Genomic DNA, 17,178 nt, shown 5'->3' on the forward strand with positions numbered 1-17,178 from the left:
CTCGGTTGCTATAGAAACCATTTCTAAGGAGACAGAAGAAAGAAGTATGGGTGTTTCTATTGCTGGCTGTGTGTCTGAAAGAAATGAATAGTAAACAAATAGTAGTACTTCTCTTTAACACAGGTACTTTTCAATTACATTTTAAGATAAATGAACTAAGGCAAAAATACTACCAGTTTCATGTTAGAAGTTATTTGTTTTAAACAGGTGAAATTATTTTTTAATGTCACATTGTATCTGAATAAAAGTACTAACAATGAATAGCAAACCACACAGGGGATGCACTGGAAAAATGACCATTTGGTTTTCATTCATCACATTTCTAAAACTTGAGTCAGGTTGAAAACTCCAATTTGAAACAGGTCAAAATAAAACAATTTTATAATGTAGAAAACAGCTCATAGAAGCTTATTTTATTTTAGTTTTTCAAGTGTTTATTTAAATTCCAGTTAGTTAACATACAGTGTAAGATTAGCTTCAGGTATAGAATTTAGCTATTTATTGCTTACATACAACACTCACTTCTCATAGAAGTTTAAAATCAGAGAAAATCTTATTCAAGTCTTCACTTTGTCACAGGAAGAAGTAGGGGTTACTGGCTGGCACTAAGAAGTAACTTGCACATAATCTCAGAATAATCTAAGGGGAACTGGAATATAATTCAACTTTCCAAACATAAATCCAGTTTCATGCCATACAAAGTTTACCACAAAAATATGTTTTTAGATATAAAAAAAATGAATCAAATCTATACTGAATACATACATCTGTGCTCAATACTAAGGACACAAAAATGAGACACATCTTGCTTTTTATTTTTATATATTTTTTTGTTTTTTAATTTTTTGAGGGACAGCAAGAGAGCATGAATGGGGAGGGACAGAGAGAGAGTGAGGCACAGACTCTGAAGCAGGCTTCAGGCTCTGAGCTGTCAGCACAGAACCCGATGTGGAGCTTGAACTCACAAATCATGAGCTGAAGTCAGCCGCTTAACTGACTGAGCTACCCAGGTGCCCCAAGTCTTGTTTTTAAACAGCTCATTTTCTAGTGTGTGCTGAAGGCATATGGACAATCACACATAATTAAAAGCACACAACTGAACAGAGGAAGGGTCCTTGTAAAGATACTGTGCAAAAGTTCTCACCATCACAGAGCAACTATTATTCTGCTTGTTCTAGGTTATCACAGAACCTTGAGGAATTTCTGGGAAGATAAACTGAGAAGTTAAAATCACTGTGTTTAGCCTACTCCTATCACATGGAAAATACTTAATATATTTATGCATTAGTTTTTCAGGAAAATGGCTGAAAGTGTTTTTAAATAACATATAACTTAATCATGAGGCACACTTGGCCCTATTCTGGGAACTGCTACCCTGAGTCAGAATCACAAACACTGCCACTGGTCACTTCTCATGTCTTACCCCTTTTTTACTTATAAATACTCAAATACTGATCTCAGCCTGAACACTGAGAATCCACTTCTGTCTGTATTTATTTTCCCAGACTAGATCCAGGAAAGTAGGACACCGACAATGGTTTATCAGCTGAAAATCTACTTGTTGCTTGTGTCTTTTGATTTCCATCTACCCCTTTGTACTGTGACATCACAGTTTTCTGGATTATCCTGTGTTGGAGGCAGAATAATAAGATGACCCTTCGAATGACCCTAATTCTTGAATAATCTTCTCCCTTGAGTGTGGATAGGTCCCGTGAATATGAAAATCTCTCACTCTGATTATGATTATGCTATTATGAAAGAGAAGAATATATATGTGGGCCTAATGTAATTAAATGAACCCTTAAAATCAAAGAGGTTTCTTCCACTGGTGGCAGAAGAGGAAGTCAAAAAGACTCAAAGGGTGAGACAGATTAGATGCCAGAGAGTTTTTCTCTCACTGACATAGGGGGTTATGGGGCATGACCCTGAGAATGACCACTAGAAGCTGAGAGCTATACCCAGCTGATAGCTAGTGAGAAGACAGGCACCTCAGTCCTACAAGAGCCAGTAAATGAATTCTTCATTCTTCAGTAGTAAGTTGAAAAAGGACCCGAAGTCCAGATGGGAATCAGCACCATAGCAAATAATCTATTCACACTGTACCTGGGCTCTACCCTATAGAATCTGTAAGGTATTACATTTGTGTTATTAAAAGCCACCAAGATTGTGGTAACTTGTTACACAGCAGTAAAACAAAAATCATTAAGGCATCATGCTATGTGAAAACCCTTTTCCTTCCCTAGCATCTGAAAACTCAGAATCTAATCTTTCAGCTGAGATCTCTTTCATTTATGCCAATTCCCTTGACTTGTCATGCTTCAGCCAGCCACCCAGATAGGCTTGAGAATTTAAAGTTGACATACAGCAGGGTTGATATTTTTTTTAATGAAGAAAACATAGGTGTGGGATTCTCTACTCATGAAAAAAGAGTAAGAGTTAAAAAAATGAGAAGTGATATTTCCAATATTTTTAGAGGCTTACATGGTCTGGTCCTGGACTTCATTTGGTCTTCAAATCACATTGTCATGATCTATAAATTAATACGAATGTGTTTTTTTTAATTCTCAAATTTGAACTGAATTTATAACTTATGCCAGTTTCCCTGTAGTTGACTCAAGTTAATTGTGACCAGGTCTAAAGAGGGTATGATAGTTGTGTGAAGATTAGTGGAACCTCACTATGTTTTCAGATGTTTCCTATTTTTTTCCTTATTTTTAGAATTACATTTTTTCTGAACAAAAAGTATGTGAAGTAACAATATTTGAAAAGCATGTAAGTTCTTCCTTGAAAGTATAACAATATTTTAATAATTAGCAAATACAATAGATGACATAAGAACTAAAAACTTGGCTTAAAATGCCATTTCCAAAGGTAAAGTGTGGAGGTAGACTAGAATACTTATTTCCCTTATGGGAATCAATTATTTTTCTCCCTAGGACACTCATGCCTCTTCAATCTCCTTACCTAAATTCATTTCATACCAAGGCAAGTAGAAATTAGAAATGCTAAGGAGCTTAAATCCATTTCAAATGCCAACATTTTTAGAAAAACATCAAAATGTATTTGAGAAAATTTGCTTTGAATTCAATTGAAATTAATTATGCAGGATGAGGGCAAGTTTCAAAGTGAGGAGACTGGAGACTTAGGTCTACCATTTCAATCTAGATCTGCCTTTCTAGAAAATCTGTAAGTGCTAAGATATAAATTCCTCCAAGAAATAACTCAAAGTTAGCTTTGAAAGGTAATAGATGCTTTGGTGCAAACAAAATATTTCAAAGCATCATTAAATCATGGATATTAGCTTGGTTGATATGTTATTAGCAGTTAAGCAGTTTTTGAAGAAAAAAATTGATAGTACTCAGTAGAAAGCTTCAAACAGGAATCATATATAAAGGGATAAAGGGGTCAAATAGCTCTTTGTTCATGAGAATGATACTGATAAAAAGGCATGAAGAATAATTTGTCAATTTCAAGAACCAATAAATGTAGTTTTACTTACACATTTATTAAAAGCTAATAATTCTTATTAAAATTTGGACACATAGAGCACATTGAGAAGTTTACTCTTACCCACATCTCTAGTTATACATAACTTAAAAAAAATTCCTCCAAAACTTGTACTATGTTTAAACATTAGTTCTATCCTAGAGAAGTTACACATACTAAAGTATAATCTTGTGTTTTACTTTTATCTTTACTATTAATGGTTCTGTTCAAAATCTAGGCACACAAATATTTATTATATAAAAGTTGGAGTCTTGATATTGCCTATATGGTAAAATAAATAAAAGAATATTAATATGAATTTAATTTTTTGCTTGTGATTTAGTAATTTTTGGCTTGGAATTAAAATGAAACCTCTCCAGGGGCGCCTGGGTGGCTCAGTCGGTTGGGTGACTGACTTCAGCTCAGGTCATGATCTCGCGGTTTGTGAGTTCGAGCCCCGCGTCCGGCTCTGTGCTGACGGCTTAGAGCCTGGAGCCTGCTTTGGCTTCTGTGTCTCCTCCTCTCTCTACCCCTCTCCTGCTCACTCTCTGTGTCTCTCTCAGTAGTAAATAAACGTTTAAAAAAAATGAAACCTCTCCATAAATGTCCTTTTTAAATAAACTAAACAGAAAAAATGGATTAATATTGATTTCTATCACTAGGGAATAAAGACAATAAGAACCAAGGTAATAAAATACAAATAAAATCATTTAAGTTTCTTAGAAAAATTATAATTTATACAAAACAAAAATCCCTATCTTTTACAATACTGAATTTATATGCATATAAATTCTGTAAACGTTATATAAAAATCTGCAAAAGATATTTAGGTGATGAATTAGAAGTGGGGATGATTTAGAAATAATTTGTTTTCTTGTTTCTGTTTTCTCACAGGGGAGGGGATAAGACGAGCTGATTAATTGTCACTACAAAGGTTATACCTGCTTCCTTATTTAATGGCTGGTACTTCTAATAATGCCTTTTCTAGTTTATACTAGAAATTTATTTTTCCTAGATTCTTTTCATTTGGAAAGTCACATATTTTTTCCAAACTATTATTTCCTTAATTTTGTTTGTTTTAATCATTAGTAATGTCTACCACAGTCTCTGGCTTGAAATACAGTTGACTCAGAAAGAAACATTCCAATCTTCTGTGTTTGTATTAGACACCTAGTCCTCCTTGCTATGACCCTATGATACCAGCAGGGTTGAGAAGCACAGCCACTGTAGGGGACACCAGGAGATATATATACTTTCTTTCCCATGCCAACTGTGGACAGATTTTCTTCACCATGTATTTTTTTTTCTCTTAATTTGATTAAATGTTGTCCAGAGAATTTGTTTTGCACTTTTATTGATTGTACTGTTAAAATAATGACCACTACAATTTATCTAGGCTCACTACCTCCAGATCCTTTGTTAAGCACAGCACATGCATGGTCTAGTTTAATCCTCACAAGAGCTATCTGCAGTGGTTATGATTATTATTCCCATTTTAAAGGGAATAACGTGAGGCAGGGAGTAGTTAAGTATTCCCAAGATCATACCATTACTAAGTAGATTTAGAATTAGATGGTTTGACTATGCAGCCTAAATTCAAAACCCCCACACTGTAGTAAGGACACTATGGAAAATGATATTCTAATTTCTATGGGGCATTAATTAAAAACGTGCATGTTTCAGTTTACACTCTGACTCTGTGGAATCAAAACTGACACTATTTATCTCTTGTGCTTTTAAAAAAAAATTTTAATGTTTATTTATTTTGTTTGAGAGTGTGAGTGGAGGATGGGCAGAGAGAGAGGGAGAGAGAATCCTAATCAGGCTCCACGCTGTCAGAGGTCATGACCTGAGCCAAAACCAATAAGTTTTGATGCTTAACTGACTGAGCCACTCAGATGCCCTTATCTCTTATGCTTTTAAAAATTAAAAGAGCATAAAATTGGGGGGTAATGCCTGTGGGGTTAATAAAATAAGTATCTTCTCCAGTTTGTGAAAAATATATAATTTTATTTGTAGGCCCTATTGCTTTTTTTTAGAAGCCCTTTTAAGTATAAACAATGATAGTTATATACCTTCAGGTATAAATATTAAATAGTCTAAAAGAACAAAATTTCACTCTTATTGATTTCAGCTGTCAAAATGATAAAATACAACTTTATTTTATTTCCTTCCATTATAGAATGCTCATCATTGCTGCAAGGAGTGACAGAAGCACTGGCATCAAGAGAAGAGATGAAAAAACACTAGAGTAAATAAAAATTTATCCAAAGTCTAAGGGAAATGGTACCTAGAGCAACTTCACTCAAAAGAACATAGACTGAAAAATCAAATAGAAAAATATAGCACATTACAATCTTAAATCAAAACAGTTGTACCTTACCATCTGAAGTTCCCAAATCATATACAGAATTTTATCCATTGCAAATATGGATTGAACCATATCTTGTTGGTTTTTTTTTTTTTTTTCAGTCTTAAATTGTACTTAGAAAGCAAAATGTCATGGGAAATTCAGAGGAAAGGGAAGGGAAAGAGCAGAGAGATACCATTGGAATATAGGAAATAATGTGGTTTCTATACTTAAAAGATCTTGCAATTCAAAGCTGAGAGTATAGTGGTTAGACACTGTGTACTATCAAGTTTGTGAATGCAGGACAAAGAAAGGAAGACAGATTCCCATATGAAATTTAGGGACTCCAGGGAAACTGGTAGTGATTGCCTCAGAGCCTTAGCTATTGAATCTTCTGTAACTGGTACATATTAAAAAGTATAAATAGGAATTAAAGAGACCCAGGAAAGGGTTAGAAATCCCTGAACGAACTACAGCTATGCATTTGGAACCAAGAGAGACACAAGAGTGTGGCTATGTCCAGAAATCAAATGTCAGATTAGGTAAATTTGTTAACAGTAAGTGAACAAGTCAAAGTAGAGTATATAAGAATAAAATTCAGGGCAAATACCAAATTTAGATTTCAAATATTCAAAGTTTAAAGACAAGACAGGTATTAAATGTGGTTGAGAGAGTAGTGTAGAAACTAAAGAGTGAAACAAACAAAAAAACAAACAAACAAACGTTTAGGGAGAAGCTAACATTTAGGTGACTCTCTGACAGGAATTTATATACTTATTCATATATTCCCTCAAAAATTACTCCACAAAATTAGTGGTAGTCCCATTTTACAGATGCTCAATAGAGCTAACACAGATAACTTTTCTAAAGCCAAAGAGCTTGTAAGTCACAGACTGGGTATTCTAGGATTTGTCCATCTTCCAGTCTTCTTCCATATTACCAGAAAATACAATAGTATAACTCAAGGTTTTTACAGATATAGGTAAACAGTCTAGAAAATGAATAAAGACTCTGAACCAACAGTTTGCTTTAGAGCGGTAGGGTATCCTTACAGGAAAATGCCGAGACAGAGAGAATGCCATGTGACAACAAAGGCAGAAACTGGAGTGATATAATTAAGCCAAGGAACACTAAGGATGGAGAGCCACCACTAGAAGCCAGGAAGAAGCAGGGAAAAATTTACTTCTGTTGGTTTTAGAGAGAGCATGACTCTGCCAACACTTTTTTTAGACTTCTAGATTTTAGAACTGTGACATGACACATTTTTTGTCTTAAGCACCCAGTTTGTGCTCCAGTGTTATTGCAGCCTTAGAAAACTAATACACTGTTCATCAACATACATTCATAATCCCAGCATTTGTACCACAGTTACAAAATTTCAGAGTCAATGTTATCAAATCTTATGTCCTTAGCTTGTGTCTTCTTCTCTTTCAGTATTTTCTAATTCTACCATCTACTCTCTCAATGGTTCATACTGTATCATTAGGTCCTTCTGTTGTATTTTGAATTCCTGTGACATACAAACACACAAATCCATACCCAAGTCCACACACATACAAACACATAAACACAAAAGCATACATGTGTTATACTATCATATGATCAGGGTGCAGAGAACCTGAATTATTAAATATTATGGTTAATTGAGAGTTCCTTCATTCAACATGAAGTCACAAATAAATTTCCAAGAATAAGTCTAAATAGAAAACACTAAACGTATATTTCATGCTGAACATAACTTGTTAATTCATGGTAGATGCAGAAGTCATATGGTCTTTCTGTGCCTCAGGGCTATCATCAGGAAAGTCATTATAAACTTATCAGACTTCTGCATTGCAATAGAGCTGCTGTTAGACACAGCTTTATAGTTGATAAAATTTCAGATAAACCTATTTGTAGCATGTCTAGAAAAATTGGTTTGCATAATTTCCCCTTATTTGTCTTCAGAGGGTGCTTAAGATACTTCTCTCTGCTTAATAAAACTGATTGCAAAATAAATAAAATTAATCCAATGTTTTAGCAAATCCTGTTGGCCTGACCTTCAAAATATGTCCAGATTCCGAGCATTTCCTAAGCCTTCACTGCTGATACTTGCACTGAGCCATGGTCATTTCTCATCTGGACTCGGGCATTAGCCTTCTAACTGGTCTCCCTGCCTCTATGCCTGCCTCACACTCACCTCACCCACCGATCAGTTCTCCACAGTCCAGCCAGAGTGATCACTGAGATCATATCACTTCTCTGCCTAAACCTCTGGCATAATTTTGTTTCTCATAATACAAGACGGGTCCTTAAAATGGCCTAAAATTCTTGGAATCTGATTTTATTCATTCTGCCTTGTTCTCTATCTGACTTCATCTTCTATCTGTCTCCCTCTTACTTACCGACTCCATCACACTGGCTTTCCTGATGTTCTCAGACAATGTCTAACACACACCTACCTTAACACTGCATTGGCTATTTGCTCTTTGTGGGATATTTTTCCTCTTCTATCTACACAGCTCTCATCTTCTTCAATTTGGCTTCCTCAGCAAGATCAAACATGACCATTCTACTGTCTTCTACCCACCAGCTCTGAACTTGTGATACCCTCCCCTCCAAATCTGCTCCAATTTTTTTTACTTTAAGCATACAGGTTATACATATGCACATACATACTCTCTTTATATATTAGAAATATCCAGTTGTACACTTTATTATATACACCATATCATACAGAAATATAGGTTTATTATGCTTAGTATTTCTTGTCTTTCACCACTTGAACTTAAGCCCTAGGAGGGCAGGAAGCATCTGTTATTTTTAGTAGGGCATTACTCAAACCATAAATAGAGTCCAGGACATGGGGCTTCCTCAATAAAATGTGTTGCTGAGTGAAATATGGTTATTAAGGAGGGCATATGTTATGCTAATCACTGATAGATAGATAATAACACTGTCAAGGGGTTTGAATAATATCTTTATTGACATAAAATAGCATCTCAAAATATTGTTGATTGATGTTCATAAAAGTGACAACTTGTCATACTACACCATATGCTTCAAGTATAAATAGATTTAGGAGGTGACAGAAATAATCTTTTTTTTTTAAGTTCCTATGTATAAGTGATTGGTGATAGTAAACAGAAATGAGAAAAACTAGCTCTGTGTAGAGGGAAGTAATTCTCCTTACTGGCAGAATTGATACAGGTCTGACCAATGGGCAAAAGACCATAGCCCTCATTCCCTTGTGTTCCTCAATTCTTCCCTGGCCTCTCTGGAGTGAGGGATGCCATTCACTGGAAGGCTCAGCTGAGATCTGTCCCAACATGGAACATGGGAGCCAGTGAAGACAAAAGGACATGAAGAATAAGCAGAGCCTCACTCCCTTCATTGAACAATAAGTTGTCCTTAAAATTCATAATATCTAGATCTTGCAACCTGACATTTCAATCCCAACTCAAGCACTTATTAGCTGAGGGATCTGAGACAAGGTAGTCTCTTCCCTGCAAAGTTGTGCAGGGACTAGATTTTCAACCCTAGGGCAGTATTAGTTACTAAGTGGTATTGAATAAATGGTGGCTGCTATTATTATAATTATCCTAGAAACAAGGGATTTTGTCTTTGTCTTCATTTCCCTAATATCCAGAAATGTCCACTGAATATATGTGTGGTTTCTTGCCCAAATTGTTTCCTTCCTGTGACTGTCCTCTGTAAACCTTATTATAACATTAGCTGGATTACAGGATTAGATTATTTAGGCTGCTTACATCCTCTGCTTGGAACATCAAATGCCCATCTTTCATTCATTCTCACTGAAGAAGTGATACTCTGCCTTGAATGTTAGCTGTGCCAGATCCTTTCTTGAGAACTGATAGTTGTTCTCTAAATGGATTCTCCTTTGTGGACATCTGGAATCAAGCTCTATGCTGGCTGATAACCCAGAAATAAACCATGACCTCCCCATCTTTACATGTTTCCCTCGTTGCCTAGAATCTCCTAGTATCAAGTCACTTGCATATACAAAGCCATCTTGATCGTGATTAAATTGGTAATTCCTTGAGATTACTATGTATTGAGTGACCCAGCTTCTTTCTTAGGGTCCTGACCCTTCAGCCATATTTATTTCTTAATCATAGGATATTTTCTCTGACCCCACCCCAGCTTCCACACACCCACAGCTTATGTTGCTTCAGTCATAACAGCCTTCACAGCTAAGCCTCCCTAACTTATAATAAACTGATGACAATATTTGTGACATTTTTTAAGATAGGTATTTTACACTGTTTCCTGGAATCTCTACAATTATGGCAAAGCTTTGGATAAGGCATTATATCTATTAACACATGCTTTTGTACTGCAAGAGCATAAATACATTGAGGGAAGCTAACAGAACAAAAAATGACCCAAATCAAGGTGACACTGAGTTATGTGTAATGATCTATTGGAGTAAAAATAATGGGAAAAATTATTTTTTAATTGTTTTTACAAAAGTCTTACAATAGGAGGTGACATTTGATTTGAGCCTCAGGAAAGGAATTTGACAAAATGGCCAACAGAGGGCATTTAGGGAGAAGCACTATGAACACCAAAGTGCAGAGTTGTGCAACTGTACAACAGTACTGAGAAGTGGTTAGTCATAAAACAGTGTAGGGATGGGTGGCAGAGAATGGAGGTTGAATACTGTAGTTGGGATGCTTAGGGTTTTAAACCTCTTCCTATAGGAAAGGAAGATTCATTGTAACTTTATAAGAAGAGGAATGAAAATCACATAAGAAAAACAACTTTGAAAGTAATGTGGAAGAGGGACCAGAGAGAATAAAGACTAGAAATAGGTCACCCATTTCAGAGAGTGCTGCGTTAGTCCAAAAGAGATGGTAAGAGTTTAAACTGGAGTAATAATCATGAGCTAAGAGGCGGGGTGAGAGAACTTGGTAGATAGAATTCATAGTACTTTTGGCAAAGTTAACACTGAAGCTTGGAAATCTTCATAGATGTAAATTTAATGTCTGAGATATAATTCAATGGAGAAGAAAGCATAGGTAGGGAGAGAGATGGAGGTTGTGGTGTTGGAGAGATAAAAATTTTATCTTAAGTTTTTGAAGGGCTAACATGCAAAATGTTTTGGTATAAAGATAGAAGAAAGTGTATCTCTGAATGTATTTGAAGCCATGAGTGTAGGTACTACATCTCCAATGACAAACTGTGGAATAAAAAAATAAGAGTTGAAAAAATAGAAGAGTGAAGGGTGTGGAAAGAAAGGAAGGGAGGGAGTCTAAGAATGGACCCTAAGGGATTCTAAAGTTAAATGGTTAGCATGAAACTGTGCATTAAATTGGTTGGCAGAGGTGGGAAGGGAATTCCAGAACAGCCTCAGCACAGACAGTGCCAGGTACATAATTTGTTGAACCCAGTGCAAAATGAAAATGCAGGTCTTTTGTTTGGGAAAAAAAGCAGGACAAATGTTCCATTAAAGGTCCTAAAATAAAAGCTTTTTCTTTCTTTTTTGTTCTCTTTTTCATCTTTTCATGGTATTTTTTACTTGCTCTTTAAGGTCATTCTAAGAAAATTTAAGATTTTCAATTATTAGCATATATTTTACCATTCATCTTTATATTATGCAATGCTTGTTTTAAATGCAAATATAGGAGAATTTAACTCTATAATGACATCATCAAATTCACATAATTCATATATCATAGCTAGTACATGCATTTTTTTCTTAGCAAAAATTGACCAAACATTGACATAAACTCAGCTGCTTTTATTCCTCTTCTTGTTACATGCATATTCTTTTTAAAAAATGTTTTATTTACTTTGAGAGAGAGAGAGTGTGTGTGTGTGTAAGAGCAGGGGTAGGGGCAGAGGGAGGAGAGAGAGAATCTCAAGCACGCTCTACACTCACAGGGTAGAGCCCTACATGAGCCTCGATGTGGGGCTCGATCCCACAAACTGTGAGATCATCACCTGATCTAAAATAAAAATCTGGATGCTTAATCATTATACTACATGCATATTCTAATACCATCTGGAACCAGATGTGTTCCATAATATCCTTACTTTGTACTTCCTTTGAAGTATACCATGAAGTATAGTATGGCTCTATCAAGTGTAGGGTCCTTTTGAGTATAGGGCATTTGTGACTGCACAGTTTACACCCCTGAAAGCAGCCCTGGACACAGAGCTGAGAGATTCGCAAAGAGATTGTGGGTATTGACCATAGTCTGTGGCTCTGTCAGCATAGTACAGAAGACAGGGGTAGCATAATAAGAGTTAATCAGGTCTGAAATATGAACTTTTCTGAGTCTATTTAAGGCTGATATTTACTCGTTGGTCAAAAAAGTAAAATATACTAACCTGAGAATTATAAACACCTCACACATATTGCTACTCCAGGAATTATCAAACTTCTGTAAAGGACAAGTTAGTAAGTATTCTACCTTTGCCTCCATCACAACTACTCAACTTTGCTGTCATAGTATGAAATCAGTCATAGACAGTATGCAACCAATAGGTAGCGCTGTGTTCCAGTAAAACTCTTTATAAAAACAAATGATGGGCCAAATTTGACCTGTATGTAATACCTTGCCAATCTCTGGTCTACACTAAGAATTTTCCCAAGGTCACATACTACTGTGATTCAACAACAAAGGTGAAAGTGTTTTGAAACCAAAGAATTGTAACACGCATGGAAAAAAAAAATCTGTATTATTAACTATATTACTCTACTATGTTTTGCATATGACATTGATATTAGTATTCATTTTAGTGATAAGTGGGAATTAAGTACAAATAATCAATAGTCTTTTTTTTAATTTATTTTGAGAGAGAGAGAGAGAGAGACAGAGTGAGAGAGGTAAAGAGGCAGAAAGAGAGAATCCCAAGCAGGCTCCACACTGTCAGTGCAGAGCCCAGTCCAGGGCACGAACCCACAAACTGTGAGATCTTGACCGAGCCCAAATCAGGAGCCAGACGCTCAACCGACTAAGCCATCCAGGCGCCCAATAATGAACAGTCTTGAATACTGCAAACTAGCAAAAAAAGCACAGGCATTCCTTTGTGAATGATACTGAGAGATATACAGGAAACAAAATGTCAGGATTTTACTTCTGATTAAAATCTGTGTGCTAGTTTCAGCAGATATAGTTTGACCTGCAGAACCAGTTGTATGCATTAATGGGTCAATTCTAAATGGGATGTTTTACAGACTGCAAGTAAATAGAACAAAAGTGACTATTAGGTGTTGTGACAGAAGCTTTTGCTTACTATGCACATACTTCCTTTACCACAAGGGACAGGGTCTAGAGTGGTTCCTTCCGCAATAAACTTGCAGTAACTTGGGGAGGTAAAGTAGGTGGTCTCATGTTTTAGCTAAAGGGGGACATCTCTTTTGGTTCTTAGTAGTTTCACCAAAAGGAAAATTTATTGGGGCACCTGGGTGGCTCAGTTGGTTAAGCATCCGACTCTTGATTTGGGTCAGGTCATGGGCTTGTGGTTTGTGAGTATGAGCCCCGTGTGTCAGGCTTCGCACTGTCCACACTCTCAGAGCCTGCTTGGGATTCTCTCTCTCCCTCTCTCTTTGTCCCTCCCTCCCATTCTCTTTCTCTCAAAATAAATAAGCATTTAAAAAAATAAAAGGGCATATCTGAGTGGCAGGTCCAAAGCAACAGGTAAGCAACCAAACAAGTTACAACAGTTCCTGCTGTTTGTCACAAAGTAGTCAGTTGAAATATATGTGAATATCGAATAAAATGATGTGATTAATTCCATTCCATTTTTTCCTCATTTTACTAAAAAGTAAAGAATGCTGAAGAAATATACCTAATGATTTCAACATGTACATAGTAATTTAGTTTAAAGTATGTGGATGGAATATTTGAACATAAGATTGCTGTGTTACTTCAGAAAAATATTTTATCATTTTTAAATGATTTTTCACTCTAATAATGCTAATTATCAATGATTTTTCTATCCTTATGTGGATAATTGTAAATTCTCATAAAAACTTGATTTTTTTGATATAATAAATAATTAAATATATTTTCTGAAATATTCTTTATTTCTCACTATGCACAAATATTTACAAAAATGTTTTATTGATTATAAAAATATATAATAAGTATGAAACTTTTAGAAAATGAAAATAAATATTGGAAGCAATATTAATGTTTTGGAAGGATCCCTTGTATGCATATGTGTGGTATCCATGTACACATGTATTTGCAAATATGTTGTATGTATGATTTTATAACTTCAGCTTAATAGTATTAAAGGAACAATTTTCCATGCCAAGATTTATTTAAAAAACCCACCATTATAGTGCACATTTCTTTCCAGATATTTATTATTTTAATAGCATTTAATAACATAACTTTGGTATATCAATAATAATTTTCTAAAATTGAGATGTTATTTTATTTTTAAAAAGTGCTTATTTATTTTGAGAGAGAGAGAGAAAGACAGAGAGAGTGAGCATGGGGGAGGGGCAGAGTGAGAGGGAGAGAGAGAATCTCAAGCAGGCTCCATGCTGCCAGTGCAGAGCCAGATGCAGGGCTGGATCTCACAAACTGTGATCATGATCTGAGCTGAAATCAAGAGTCAGATGCTCAACTGACTGAGCCACCCAGGTACCCAAAGACTGTTATTTTAAAACTTTTAAAATTTCTGGTGGAAAATGATTCTCCAGAAGCATGGTGCCAACTTACTTCCCCACCAATAGAATGGTATATCTTCACAAATAGTATTACAATTGAAAAAAATAATAATAAAACACTGGCTAATGGATAAAATTCGTGTCTCATTTTAAATGTGTTATCTTCAGGGTACCTGGGTGGCTTAGTCGGTTAAGCATACAACTTCACCTCAGATCATATCTCACAGCTCATGAGTTTGAGCCCCGCGTTGGGCTCTGTGCTGACAGCTCAGAGTCTGGAGCCTGCGTGATTCTGTGTCTCCCTCTCTCTCTGCCCCTCCCCTGCTCATGCTCTGTGTCTCTCTGTCTCTCAAAAATATACAAACATTAAAAAAATTATTAAATGTGATATCTTCAGTTGCTTCTGATGATTTTTAAATATCGTTTTACTGTCTGTATACAGCAAATTGTTTTACTATTTGAGTGGTCAGCTTTTCCTCTGATTTGAAAGGGTATTTATAACCATGTATAGTTATGAGGCAACACATTTTTCTATATATTTGCTTTAACTATGTTTATGACCATTTTTAGCATAGAAAGGTATTAATTTTACTTATTCTACCATAAAATGTACTATCAACATTTTATTTATAATTTTCTATTTTTACTTTTAGGCTTAAAAATTTCCTGTTAGAGGCAAAATAAATATTAACTTATATTTTATTTGGATTATTTAATGTTTTATTTTGTAACATTATCTAGTTAGTTCTCATAGAGGTTATCTGCTATAAGGGTATAGAGGAAGAGTTTTCAAAATAACAGAATGCATCAACACAAGTTAGTGAATATGAAAATCTATCAAATCTCTTCTTTGTATGTAATCTTATGTAATCTAACATATGTATCTGGACTTTTTATTCTATTTCCTTTTATTTGCATCCATTTAATAATACTATATTTTATTATAATTTATTTCAATATATTTCCTAAACATAAAATGCTCTTAGTACCATTTCTATTCAACATTTTGCTGGCTATGCTCTTCGACTTTAAAATGACTTGATCAGGGGCACCGGGGTGGCTCGGTTAGGCGTCCAACTTTGGCTCAGGTCATGTTCTCACGGTTCGTGGTTTGAGCCCCACGTCAAGCTCTGTGCTGACAGCTCAGAGCCTGGAGCCTGCTTCAGATTGTGTCTCCCTCTCTCTGGCCCTCCCCCGCTCATGCTCTGTCTCACTCTCCCTCTCAAAAATAAATAAACATTAAAAAAATTTTAAATGACTTGATCAAGTTCCATTATATTATTGCATTTGAATTTTTTTGAAATTGCTTTATACTTTTCAAATGTAGTGTTTCTTTAGTATTAAGGGCTCACATTTTTGAGAACTCAAATAAAGATGTCATATCTCATTTACTTTGGTTACTTAATGTATTTTCTATTAGATTTTCTAAATGGTATGTAAGAAATATGTGCACATACACATATAAGGCATTTTGACTTATGAGTTTAATGGAATTACCTCTTATGTTTCAACTTTAAGAATGGCATCGGTGGCTGAGTCAGTTAAGCATCTGGCTCTTGATTTCGGCTCAGGTCATGATCTCACAGTTGGTGAGATTAAGCCCTATGTTGGGCTCTGCACTAACAGCGTGGAGCCTGCTGGAGATTCTCTCTCCACCTCTCTCTCTCTCTGCTCCTCCCCATCCTCTCTAAATAAGAAAACATTTTTTAAAAATGGTATTGAATATTGTTGTAAGCTATTTATATTTTGTTATCTTTGAAAATCATAATAGATATTGAAAAGATTTGAAGATAATGTAAATCCCTTAGGTAGGGAAAAATGGAAAGAAAAACTAAGTAACTTTAGCAAATTATAAATTGATTGTCAATATCTTTTCATCTAAGATCCCATGGGGTAAATTATATTATTAAATGTCTTTCTTTGACTGACCCTTTTATTCCCAGAGAAAATATCCCATTGTCATTTTTTAGAAATTTACTAATATTGTATTGAACTTTTTTAATTTAGAATTTTACAACTCTGGATGGAATAAATGGAACCCATATAAATTTTCATTTTTGTTCTATTTTTGTTATTCATTGCTATTAGAGAATATTTGGATCAGGAGGCTCTGACTATTGTCTCTTAAATCCTTCTGAACTAGTAGAAACAATAGAGAGTCATATTGCTATAGGAACATAATACCAAACTGCTAGAGAATGTTCTTTTTTTCTCTATTTTTAAAATAATTTTTATATTTCCATAAGTAATCTCTAAGACCAACACGGGGCTCATACTCATCACCCCAAGATCAAAAGTTGTGTGTTCTACTGACTGAGCCAGCCAAGTGCCTCCATTTTTTTTTCCTCTTAAACTTCATTTGCTTCATAAACTAAACCAAACCATAAAGACTGGTTTGGTTTAGCAGACCACTGACAAAGAGAACTTCAGATTGATAGATGTCATATTTTAGAACTAGCAATCATATACTTTAAAAGTTACACCAAACCCTAAAAAGCATATTGATAGACATAGCTCCATGATGCCTCACTTTGTTCATCATAAAGCTTTCTTGGAGTGTTATTTTTCTCTCACCCATCTAGGAGCTGTGAGGGACCCCAGAGTTACAAGCTTTCTACCTTTTATACTTTCCTAGTATGGAAGTAGCATGTAGAGAGGAAGTAGTAATACTCAATGGTTCACTTTAGAAACATACAAATGAATCCTCCCC

The 17,178-nt window shown here is 35.2% G+C and overlaps 1 protein-coding gene and 1 long non-coding RNA gene across 2 annotated transcripts in view; one reads left to right on the forward strand and one right to left on the reverse strand.

The window, feature by feature from the left end:
* EYS (eyes shut homolog) overlaps window positions 1-17,178 on the reverse strand; it is a 1,764,056-nt gene that overhangs the window by 730,890 nt on the left and 1,015,988 nt on the right.
* Window positions 1,708-5,876, forward strand: LOC122238660. Its single transcript, XR_006217700.1, has 3 exons — window positions 1,708-1,861; window positions 4,381-4,420; window positions 5,669-5,876. It is a non-coding gene; the product is annotated as an uncharacterized LOC122238660 (long non-coding RNA).

Source organism: Panthera tigris, chromosome B2 (genome assembly GCF_018350195.1).
Source record: "Panthera tigris isolate Pti1 chromosome B2, P.tigris_Pti1_mat1.1, whole genome shotgun sequence".
NCBI lineage: Eukaryota > Metazoa > Chordata > Mammalia > Carnivora > Felidae > Panthera > Panthera tigris.